Genomic DNA, 12,387 nt, shown 5'->3' on the forward strand with positions numbered 1-12,387 from the left:
TGTCAAAATTACTATTTATTTGGTGACAATTATTAAATATTCTAGCATGTGAGTTGTTACTGTTCAAGAGAATTTAAGTCAACAAAAACATGTATTTAACACGTACTAGTAAAAGGAAAATATGCATAAATCATAACATCCTCAAATTTTGTGTCTGGAAGACCTGCTTCAGATGTTCTCAGACGTCCACAAATTGACTGAAACTTGATTCCAGGTAGATGACTTGACATTTTCAAGGTCTCATAGCAATTTGAATGACCTAAGCCCGAACCATTGGTCAATTTCTTTAATCTTCCTTTTTTTACACTAAAATTGACCTAGCTATTTCTAGCCTCCATTTCTTTAACGTGGATTATCGAAATGAGCTTAATAAAACCCTGTCAACTAAATATCACATTATGTATAATAACATGTATCTCGAAGGTTATATTAAATGGAAAGATGAATTTGGAAAGCTAAGAGAATTAGAGGTCATGGCTCCATGTAAAATCACCATGGAAACAGCTTTCATGGCCAATTTGTGGGGAGATGTCAAAAGGCAGTAACCTGTGACTTCTTTTTTCCAAAGCCCCATCTATGAAGGTTACAGGTTCTATATCTGCTTTCATGGTGACATTTGTCTATGTTTTTGTAGGTTTCTATTCTGACAAGCACAAAACCCTGCACCAAGTTGAACCTGTCCTTTGTGATAAGGCTGTTGAACAGAGGAGCAGCATCGCAGTCTATCTATTCTTGCTCCACATTCAGCTAAATGCCAACTTCGATCCCTTTGAGACGGTGAACAGCCTGAACCCAGGGACAGTGTCATCCCTCAGTATCCAGACTTCTTCAGAGAACCAGGTGGTGAAACTTCTTGATTAAGGTCATGTTCTCAGTCCACGGCATCCATTTTTTTCCTGTAAGCGAAAAGATCCCTCACGCTTTTTCCAAAAACGTAATTACAAATAAATAGATACCAATTGATAAATGCGAATTAAGTTTATGTTCCCAGTCACAACTTTCCAAAAAAATTATTCAATTCTGATATTTGTTTTGTATCCTTATTTCATAGAAAGTCAGCCTTTGTGATAAAATTTGAACTTTTATTGGTTTTATTCAAATCAGATATATATCAAAGCATTCAAATTTTTATCAGTATCAGATTATGGTTTACTGTTAACTATTTTTATCTATATTTTCTCTACTTAATGGAATAATTATATTTATTACTAAAAGTATCTCTAATCACTGTTTTGGATTTCCGTTTTTTTTTTTTTTTAATGTTTAGACACTGCCTGAAAGGATTTTATGTTCACTTATTTATTTTTAATTTTTAATTATTAGGAGTACAGAATAGTTGTACTTCATAGGATACATGTGATGTTTTGATACAGGCATAAAATTTTAATTAATCAAGTCAAGGTAATTACGCTATCCATCTCCTCAGGCTTTTAAGATTTATTTGTGTTAGGAACATTCCAATTCAAGTCTTCTACTTATTTTAAAGTATACCCTAACTTGTTGGTGACTAGAGTCACTTAATTATGCTGTCAAATATTGTTCATCCAATCTAACTGTCTAACTATGTTTTTGCACACAGTGACCATTTCCAGTATATCCACCCCACCTACCCTTTCCAGGCTCTTAGAACTTCCATTCTACTCTGTTTTCATGAGATCAATTGTTTCTAATATTTAGCTCCTACAAGGGAGTGAAAACATGTAAGATTTGTCTTCTTGTGCTTGACTTGTTTTGCTTAACATAATGTTCTCCACTTCCGTCCATGTTGTTTCAAATGGCAGGACTTCATGCATTTTTAGCTATATAATATTTCATTGTATATACATTGTATATACCATAATTTCTTTGTCCATTCATCTCTTGGTGGACAATTAGGTTGATTCCATATCATGTGAATAGTGCTTCAATAAACAGGGGAGTCTAGATATCTTTTTGACATACCCAACGTCTATCCTTGGGATATATATACCCAGTAGTGGGGGTGCTGGGTCATATGATAGTTCTATTTTTAGTTTTTTGAGGAACTTCCCTATTGTTCTTCATAGTGATTGCACTAATTTACAGTCCCACCAACAGAGCATGAAAGTTCCCCTTTCCCCATCCTTCCATCATTCATTATGGTCTATCTTTTTGATAACAACCATTTTAACTGAGATGACACCTCACTGTAGTTTGAGTGTCTTATGATCTTATAAGTAAATGAATGTTTCATTTCTGTCAATTATTTATTTATATAGGAAGTTATTCATATTATATGAAGTTTCAAAAAGACCCCAGTATTCTCCTTGGATAGGGCTCATATATTAAAACTTGATAGAATTAGTTTTTATGTAAACATACTAATAAATTAAATAATGATACATTGTAAAGTAACATTGCAATGTGTTTCATGGGATTGCTTATTATTCTTTAATAAATATGAATATTTATTAATATTCTTTAATACATATGTATTTCAAGTATTACCACCTAAATTATTAATTCTCAGTCTAATTCAGTTCACCAATAAATCGTTTTAGTTAGTCCAGGAAGATATTTTAAATCATATTGATTAGAAAACCCAGAGATTATCTAGATTTTTGGAGTCCTGGGGTTTTTCTGTGCCAGCATGACAGTTATTTACCTATTAAATCTAATTTGTAATTATCTAGTGAGACGTTGAATTATTTCTCTTCTAGTTTTCAATCTTTCATTGGCTACATGTAGGCTAGAACCTAGGTATGTGTATTTCTTATCCTTGTTTAGGGCTTCTAATCTGTATCCAGGCAGAGAAAAACTCAGGATACAACACATAAGCAAGGCTCCAGTATGCTCTATTTAAATTCCCATTTGGTTCTTCGTTTCTTCTGTTTCTTTGCTCAGACTTCCTATTGTCATTTTCTTCGAGAGTGCCTGTATTTGAGTCCATTTTCCTTTCCTACTTAGTATTGCAACAATGGAAAAACAAAGACCACATGTACTCATACTAAATTGGAGCTAATTGATCAACATCCATGTGACATTTGGTAGTAAAACTCAATGGAAAGCAAGAAGGTAGGAGGGAGTGGGATGAGGGACAAAATTTGCACCTAACAGGTAAAATGCATACTGTTCAGGTAAATCGTAAAAATTAAAAAAAAAAAAATCATGAGGTTCATAAGGTCTCAAATAATAATTATCATCACAAATAAAGTCCCAAATAAGAAATGTTCATAAATAGAACTAGTATTGGAAATCTTAGATACCTGTATTTTTATTACCTGATATTTGTAAAAGAGTCACCATACATGAAAGAAATCTATATGTGCATTTCATAATTTTTTTAAATAAAAAGATCCTGAAATAGAAAAAAAAGTCTATAATGGTCCATTGAAGTTGTTTTTCTCCCCATAGCTGCTGAAAAATCTTCGTTAGATAATTCTAAAGTCTATGAAATAGAGTCTGATTCGATGTTATGATGTTTGACCACTGACAACTTTTAAATATTCTTCTTTTTAAAGCTTATTCATTGTTCTTTCCCTTCTTCCCCATATCTGGGACACCTGATAGGAAAGCTGATTGCTCCTTTCTTGGAGAATCACAAAGTATTTAAAGCCCCAAAACTCTGCCCTCATGTGAGAACCTTCACCTTGATCCCCCTTTGAACCAATAAAAGTGCAAGCCAATCTCTTTTCCTTACTCTCTTGGGCCATTTTCACACAAATTGGAAAGGCCTGACCTGTTCTCTCCAGAAGTCAAATGTAGTAATAAGACTTTCATACCTTCTTGGTACATGTGTGACACCATCAGTCTTGACACTGAAGCCAAATTTTGAGGGCAGAACACTCCTATCCATCCCCAGGTTGTCCACAACATTATCATCTCAGTCACGGGGTATGCTGGACAGTTCTCCCCATATTCTCACTTGAAATTCTCAAGAATAACTATAAATTGTGGTGGAAAAGCAACATCTTGAGATAAGGAGAAACTAGACAGAGCGGCCTGACAATTATTTTTGTCCCACCTAACAGCAGGATAGTTGTCAATGCTATGTCAAGGAATCATCGTATTCCAGTGTATAAAACCCAGGGTGAGCTGCTTTCCAGATTCCCTGAGCTGTGGTACAAGTGAACCATGTGCCTTTGAGACTCCTTCCAGCCTGTGCATCTTTCTTGAGCCTGAGGGGCACTGGCTTGCCGTGAATCCTCGTCATCTTTGGTCCCTTGCTGTCTATCTGTAATAAAACCACTGTGTTGTACGTGTGAGAGATCATCTAAGTAGTAGACCCTGAAGCTCCAGGTGCAGTGGGCTGAAGTGGTAATTAGTACACAGGGAACCTGTCTCACAGAATATGTTAATTTTATAATTTATTCAGGTTGAAATATTTCTGGCTGCATGTATGACAAGCGATTTTTGACTGCAAACTGGACAGTTTAGGTATTATGCCGTGAAACCCTGTTTTTTAAAAATTAAGTTTACCTACAAAGGAAAAAAATGACAATTACAGAAGTAAACATAATATCATCGGCAGAGTCTCAGGTAAATATTCTGACCTATACATTATGGTTGTAGAAATAAATGAAAATCATGACCACTTTCATTTGGCTGAGAGGCTCAAAGGCAATCAGAAGGATCAGAAAGCTTTATAGCAGAAGGAGGGAGGAGAAATGTTGTAGGCGTGATTAGAGTAGAGGGGGCCGAAGGTAGGCCAAGAAAAATTATGGCTTATATGATATGTTTAGGAAGCATATTTGGCTTTCTCTGGTTGGAAGGGTGGAAGGGCTGAAAATAGGAAATTTGGAAACCTTTACCCAAGTTCTCTCTGTGTGGGCAGGTTCTGGAAAAGTTGTGCTTTGCCTTCCTGGTCTAGTTTCTGCAGAGGTTGTAGGTCAGTGCTGAGGTCAAACATGGTTTTGCCTTTGTCTCTTTGGTTATTTAGCTTCTCGAAGATAATTTAATTTAATACAACTAAGACAAGTATGTTAGTCAAGTATCCTTCCTTGAAAGTGTACTTCCTATATCTTAATTCTGTTCCAAATGATGAATTTAAGAAAGGCTAAAATATGATATAATAGGAATGACATTACACATTGAAACTAGTTGAGTATGGAATTGTGTGAATAATTGCCATGGATTTAGATACAGAAAAAGAAAACCAGTGCACACAGCAGAGCATCTGCTCTGCTGTCAGGTTGCAGTGCACAATGTGCCGCTGAGCGTGCTCACCCAGTCACCGCGCTGTCTGAGAGGGACCCAGCCAAGGTACAGAGCCTTGTGGACACAATCGGCAAGGGCCCAGAAAGTGTGCCCCCCACAGTGATTTCCTCTGGGTGAAAGGGGTCCAGTGTGATGATTATTTCTACTTCTTTGAAGATTGCCACTGCTACAGGGCCTACCAGAAGCTGTAGTGAGAGACCATCTTTGCCAAGCTTGTCTAGTCCACCCTCTCGGACCTGAAGGTGTACTTGGGGGCATCCACATCAGACTTATAGTAGCAAACTTCTCGGTACCTGCTACCTCCAAAAACCCAAAAGACACACCTGACCTCCAGCAGGAATATTGGGAGTGTGTGTTCTCTTTTGAACCTGAAGAATAAGGATGACTCTGATCCCCCTTGGCTGGCTGCAAGGCCTGGGACCCATCCTGAGCAGTGTGGGAGCCACAGTTTCCATCTTTGTGAAAATAGGGTTATGGCTTTACCCTGGAATATTGAAAGGATGAAAAGAGAAAGGAGAAATGAAATGAGAAGGATCTGACAGTGTCACACTGCTGGCTTCATATTCCTAAGGACAAGGATCCTTAGTGGTTCTATTTTTGTATCCTATAGGATCCATATAGGACTACCTTCAGCTGCAAGTGAAGGAAAATCTTGGTTGCCCTGGCTTAAACAGAGTTTTGTCCTTTCACCTAGCATGAATTTTGGAGACAAGCGGCTAATGGTATTTGTTCAACAGCTCATTGAAGGTAGGGTTCACATTGATGAAATTCTTTCATCTTGCCCTCATTGCTTGTTACCTTATGGTCATGATATGGCTGGTGTATACTAGGAACTATGTCTGTGTTCAAGGAAGAAAGGAGTGGAGGAAGAGGAAAGGCCAAGCCTACTGAGCCTATTAACTTCTATCACAAAGTAAAAACTCCATCAGAAGCCTGTTTCCTGCTGTCTTCCCTGCACACTGTGACTTGTGTCTCATTGACCTAGGTCAGCTATTGTTGCTACTCCTATCTGTAAAGAGACTAAGACAGTAGGGAACAGAATCGTTACAGTTGAGTAGACTAGTGATGTTCCATCTACTTAGAATGACACATTTTCTCATGAAATAAAAATGAGATCCCATTACCAAGATGGAAGTCAGGAATTGTGTTTAAGTTAGACTTGCTATGTAACAAACCATCCCAAACCTAACCTTAGATGGGCAATTTGGGCAGGGCTCATCTGGGTAGTTCTGCTAGTTTTTCCCAGGTATCCTTCGTTGGGCATGGTTAGCTGTCACCTCAGCAGGACCTGAATGGCCCAAGGTAGCATACTCATTTGTCTGGCAAATGACAGGCTATTGACTGAAGTCCCCCAGAGCAGGGGGACTCTGGACTTGTTCTCTTCCCTGTGGCCTCTAGACATCTAGCTCAAGCTTGTTCACATTATGGCTTCAGAGTTACACAAGAGTGAGAGTACAAGCTGTAAGATTTCTTGAGTTCTGAGCCTAGAACTGGGACAATGTCACTTCTTCTGAGTTCCTTTGGTCAGACAAAATCATAAGGCTCTGCCCAGATTCAAGGGTTGGGACACAGACTATACCTCTTTATACCTCCTGATGTTATAAAGGCCACAAGACCTTGTGACCATTTTTCATCTATCACAATTAATTTTGGTTGGGCAAATAATAATATCTCTTTCTCTTTCTCATTCTCTCTCATCTCCATCTTTGTCTTTGCCATATATCCTTGAGACATTGCTCTGGCCCTCAGGGTCCAGAGGAAGAGGTGATGAGGCAGGAAGTGGGTCTCTACAAGGATCGGACCCACACTAGTAGGGGTATCTCATTGTCTGCCCTGCAGGATGAAGATAGGCTGAGGGAGGGGGACACTCCAGGGAGATTTCTGGAAAACAAAAGTCCCAGGGAGAAAGAGAAAGGTAGAAGAAAGGTGCAGAGTCAGCATACCTTGCTCTCACTGCGCTCTAAGGGAATTTGATCACTTTGTATTTTCAAACCTCAGTTTTCCAAGCTCAATAACAAGGACAAGAGTTTTCCTATTCACTCTCTGTCCCAGAGAAAGATGACTGAGGTGACCAATAATAGAACTGAAGACATATAATCCTAAATGTGATATGGTATCCTGGAATAGATCTTGGAACAAAAAATGGGAAAACTGGCAATCTGAATGAAGTCTAGATTTTAGTAAAACATGACATAACACTATCATTCTATTGGTTTTGACAAATGCACCATGGCTATGTAAGATGTTGATGCTGGGGCAGGCTGGGTGAAGAGTATATACAGGAACATCGTACTCTCTCTACGACTTTTCTGTAAATCTAAAATCACTCAAAAATAAAAGTTTATTTAATAAAAAATATAAAAAGAATATATAAATTGAGAGAGATGATGTACTATAAAATGTTAATAATAATTGTGTTTAAAAATTTATGTTTTATATACAGAAACCAGGAAGTGTGTAAGAATTAATAAGACTTGTAGTTAGAGAAAGTAAATACATGCTACATTTTCCTTTTGACATAGGAGGAGCCAAGATATATTTGTTTATTCCTAGTTTTTATAATAAGAGAAATATTCTGCAATTAAAACTATAAAATAAGCTAGGCATGGTGGTTCGTGTCTATAATCCTCACAGTCTGGGAGGCTGAGGTGAGAGGATCACTTGAGTTTAAGAGTTTGTACCAAGCTGAGCAAGAACAAGGCTCTGTCTCTACTAAAAAAAGAAAACTTAGCCTGGTGTTGTGGTGGGCACCTGTCGTTCCACTTATTGTTGAGGCTGAGACAGGAGGATTGCTTGACCCAATAACCCAGCATTCTGAGGTTGCTGTAAGCGAGGCAGACACACAGCACTCCTGCCTGGGGCAACAAAGTCAGACTCTGTCTCCAAAAAAATAAATAAATAAAACAAAACTACAAAACAAGCTACCTTATACCCAAGTAGATTAAAAACTTAATATATCCATGTAATTCATTAGGGGGAAACAAAGCATGTTTGTAACATACAGACACACATACATATAAATAAAAAATAATTTACATTTTGAAAACCACAATAAATATTTAAAGATAGAAATTTAAAATAAAAATTATAAAACAAATTAGAAAAGAAAAATAATCATATTAATTAATATGAGAAAACACACCTATTTAAAATTAAGACATTGTTTTATTTGATATCTAAGAGGACATCTATTTATAAAAATAAATTTTTGTTAGGGTATAATTTCAAAGAAATTAAAATTATTTTTCTCATATGGATATAAACTGAACATGTGTTAATGTTTTTATTTCACTTATTGTTAATGAGAGAATCACTAAAATGTTATAACCAATTCAAAAGAAAATCTAAAGAAAAGACATTTATAGATCAGAAATATTTCAGTACATTTATTTATTTATTTAATATAAATACTACTTCTTCCACAGTGGATAAGGAGAGTCAATTGAAACTTCAATGATACATTCATTTGCGTGTTACAATAAACAACAATTATTTTTCAATTCTATCAGTGATTTACAATGTAAGGAGTCATAAAGTATCTTAAAGGCAGTGAAAAAAAATCATAGACCCCATATGATCAGAATCAGATATCCTCTGAGGGGTGTGCTCTGAAAAAATGTACAGTTTTTCCCAGAAGCACCATTATTTGTCTACACTGCTGAGAAACTCATAAAAATCATAATAAACACAATATTTAGTTACCATTACTCTGTGCAACTGTTCAAAAAGATTCTTATATATCAGCCGCTGATCCTCAAAGAAACCATTTTGGGGGATGGGTAGTATTTTAGAATATTGAATCTACTATAATACATACAAAGTGAAAATTAATGGCAAGAAATGTAACACTAGAGATTCAGTAAGAGACGTAATCTACAGAAACATATTTTGGAGTTAACCAGTTGTCAGTGATTGCTTTATTTTGGAAAGCTTGCTTAGATCACCTGCGTTTGGTTTAACTATTTAGGCTTTCTCAACTACTTCTGTCCAACCCTAGGGCATGAGGACGTCTCCCACTGGAACTCATGCTGCTGAGGTTTGTTTCTATATATGGGTGTATAAGTACCTATCTTCTCATCTTCCTTTATGCACTATGCACACAAAAAAGAAAAAAAAGCACGAAGGCAGAGAGGAACTAAAAATGCTGTCCTCTGTTATAATTACACAAATATTTTGATGGCTGTTTTTTCTACTCTCCATTTTCATAGACTCCCTTTTGTCAAATATAGCCAAGTGTAATTAAACTCATCTTGTTCTACGGCAAATAATATTGTCAGATCTTATTTGGCAAAAACAGAAAGGATGTTGTACTTGATGATGATGAACGTGACCAAGTTTTATGCCCCCCTTAAACAGTGATGAATAACCCTGCCCTGAACTTTTGTTTTCTCAAATTTCTCTCTGTTTGTGTTCCTGGAAATGGCTTGCTGAAAGGAGCTACCCTTCCTCTATCATTGGGATAAAACTCTCAGATGACTCCTTTGAAAAGGCCAAACATGGACCCTCAAAATTCCCATTTTTGGCCTCATAAATGATTAGCATAATTGCAACACAACCCTGAAACCAGCTAGACAGGAAAAAATTGACTAACAAATAGACAATGGTTAACATACGTATCAGACATGCCACATACGTATCTGACCAACAGTCTGCAGCAACCCGCTCAGAAAACCAGTTTACTATCTACAGTTACTAATCCAAAAAATAATTTCAATCTACAACTCAGATTTGTAGAAGTCAGGCTATCTCTAGGGACCAGTCCAGGAAGGTAAACATTAAACTTTGTAACCATCAGTCTTACACAATCAAGGCCTGATTAATAACTGACAGCTTCCTCAACTGTTGTTCATCTTTTTGACTTAGGATCCAGCAAGAGATAAGGAAATATGTACACCTATCCAATTACGGGGGATGCCCCACGTCTAACTAGCCTGCATGCGTGCATCTTCCCCATGCCAACAGCCTCTAATCAAGGCCTATGTGAAGACTTCTTTTTTCTACTCTAAAGCTTTCCCACCACCCTCTTGCCTTTGAGTTTCTGCCAAATGCAAATGATGGTTGGTGGCTGACTCACTTGCTATGACAAATTCTGAATAAATAGCCTCTCTTTGTTCTTATTTGAGTGCTCTTTGTTTATTTCCACAGGAGATAAACATTTCCTGACTTAGATTCCTTCAATTTACAGAAAACAGTCTTCACTGTAAAATCGCCCCACCTGTACGTTGCTACTTCTCTTTATAAAAATCTAAAGAAAAACAACATTCTGATACTCTCTGATATTTTGGGCAGTGGAGCATCTGGGGTACTCTCCTTATCTCAATAGTTTGAATAAAATCATTTTCCTCCTTTCTCATGAACAGCATATTCTTTCTACAACCTAAATAGATGCTTGCATAATGAATTTGAAAATATCATTCCCTTAAAAAAAAAAATCATGCCAACTTCGTTTGAGTATTTAAATACACAAAAGAGGGGAAGAAAGGATAAAGTAAGGAGGGGAAAAAAAAGGAGCTAGAAAGGAAGGAAGACACTGGGAGGAAATGTCAGGGAAATGATGCTCCATCTCTTTAAAAAAGGAGTTCTTAAGTGTTCAAACCAAAGATAGGAAAGCACATTGAATGTATAAAATATCAGTGATGTACTCTGTGGGAATTCTGTCTTTCTGCAAGTAGAATTTTCTCTATTATTTAGCGAATACAGGGGCGATAGCTTCTGCTTTCATTTTTTTCTTCGTGACACAAATTAATGCTGGATCTTTTTTTTCAAGAAGATATAAAACTAGGCTAAGGAACAAATTCAGAAAAGGGGGATAGTTCATTCTCTGCTCTCTGTGCCAGTGTGTTGCTCATTTCACCAGTGGGAGGGCAACAGTGAGGCTACCATTGTCCATATTTACCACTCATGTATTCTATTTAACAAATAAACCTTTTTCTATTTAACACATAAACCATTATGTGCCAGGGACTGTTCTTGGAGCTAGAAATTAAAAAATGAAATTGATATTTCTCATATTTGAAACACTAACCTCCCCACTAACAGGCTTGACCTTCAGAGGTTTGTTCTGCGTGGGTTTGACGAACTTATTGTAAAGAAAAAATGCTGTTCTTTTCTGCATGTGGGTTCCTATTAAATTTTCAACTACATTTTTTTTCCCGGCTATAATATCACCAAAAGTAGCTCCTTTCACTGCTGAATGATCATCATCAGCTGATAACTGAAACTCTGTGTTATTTTCTCTGGAATGTTTCATCTCTTAAGCAAGAATGCATCGTTTTTAGCAAGATTTATAAATGAATAACGTGCTAGTTATCAATAACAATGAAATTCTTAACTAGTGTGCTTGATAAATAGAGCCTTGATTATGAGGAACGTAATCTAATTTTTTACAGCCTACTGAGAAAATGATTATTAGATGTGGTGAAAATCTCTACCGAGCACTCAGTCAGAGCAATGAAAATCTATATTCCAGCAGTGAACACATTCCATTTAATACGTCTCTCCTTTCCTCCCCTCTATTTCCCTTAATCAAAAGGAGAAACACTTTTAAAAGTCATCAACAATCTCTATGAAACTTTCCACGGAGAGTTTATAGAATTGTTTTTATGCAACTGTTCTTAGAAAAAGCATTGGCAAATACTCAGTCACAGTAACATCGTAATGACATTCTTATCCTTTCTGACTTCTTAGTTTATGCATCTCTAACAATTTACTAAGGAGAAAAAAAAAAGCGAGAGAGAGAGAGAGAGAAAAGAAAAACTCTCAGTCTGGATCCATAGATAATTGGCAAATGGCAAAAGGGAGACTCAATTAACTCAGATTATTAACAGAGACATGCTACATCTGGTCATGGCTGAGTCTGTTTGTCCAGAAATATCTATCAAATAAATGATTAAAATAAAGACCCTGCAGATGTGAATCTCCCCATCCATGGTCTCGTTTCTCTAAGGTATGAAAATGCACTTAGCTTCATCTGAGAATTTTGTCCCCTTCATTATACAACTCTAAGTCAAGATTTGGAAAATGGAAAATAACCTGGAAAAAAGACATCTGTACATGTTTATTTAAGTATTCCCCCTTGCGTTTTGCCTTTGCTGTGCTAGAATGGTGTAGCATGAGAAACAATCTGTATTCTTGCCTTTGCTTACAGCCCTAAAGGAAACCTGCTGGGATTGGCTGCAGATGGTTTCATTGCGAGAGAAGAATGTGCTTCCT

Source organism: Otolemur garnettii, unplaced genomic scaffold (genome assembly GCF_000181295.1).
Source record: "Otolemur garnettii isolate 467f Iridium unplaced genomic scaffold, OtoGar3 scaffold00040, whole genome shotgun sequence".
Lineage (NCBI taxonomy): Eukaryota > Metazoa > Chordata > Mammalia > Primates > Galagidae > Otolemur > Otolemur garnettii.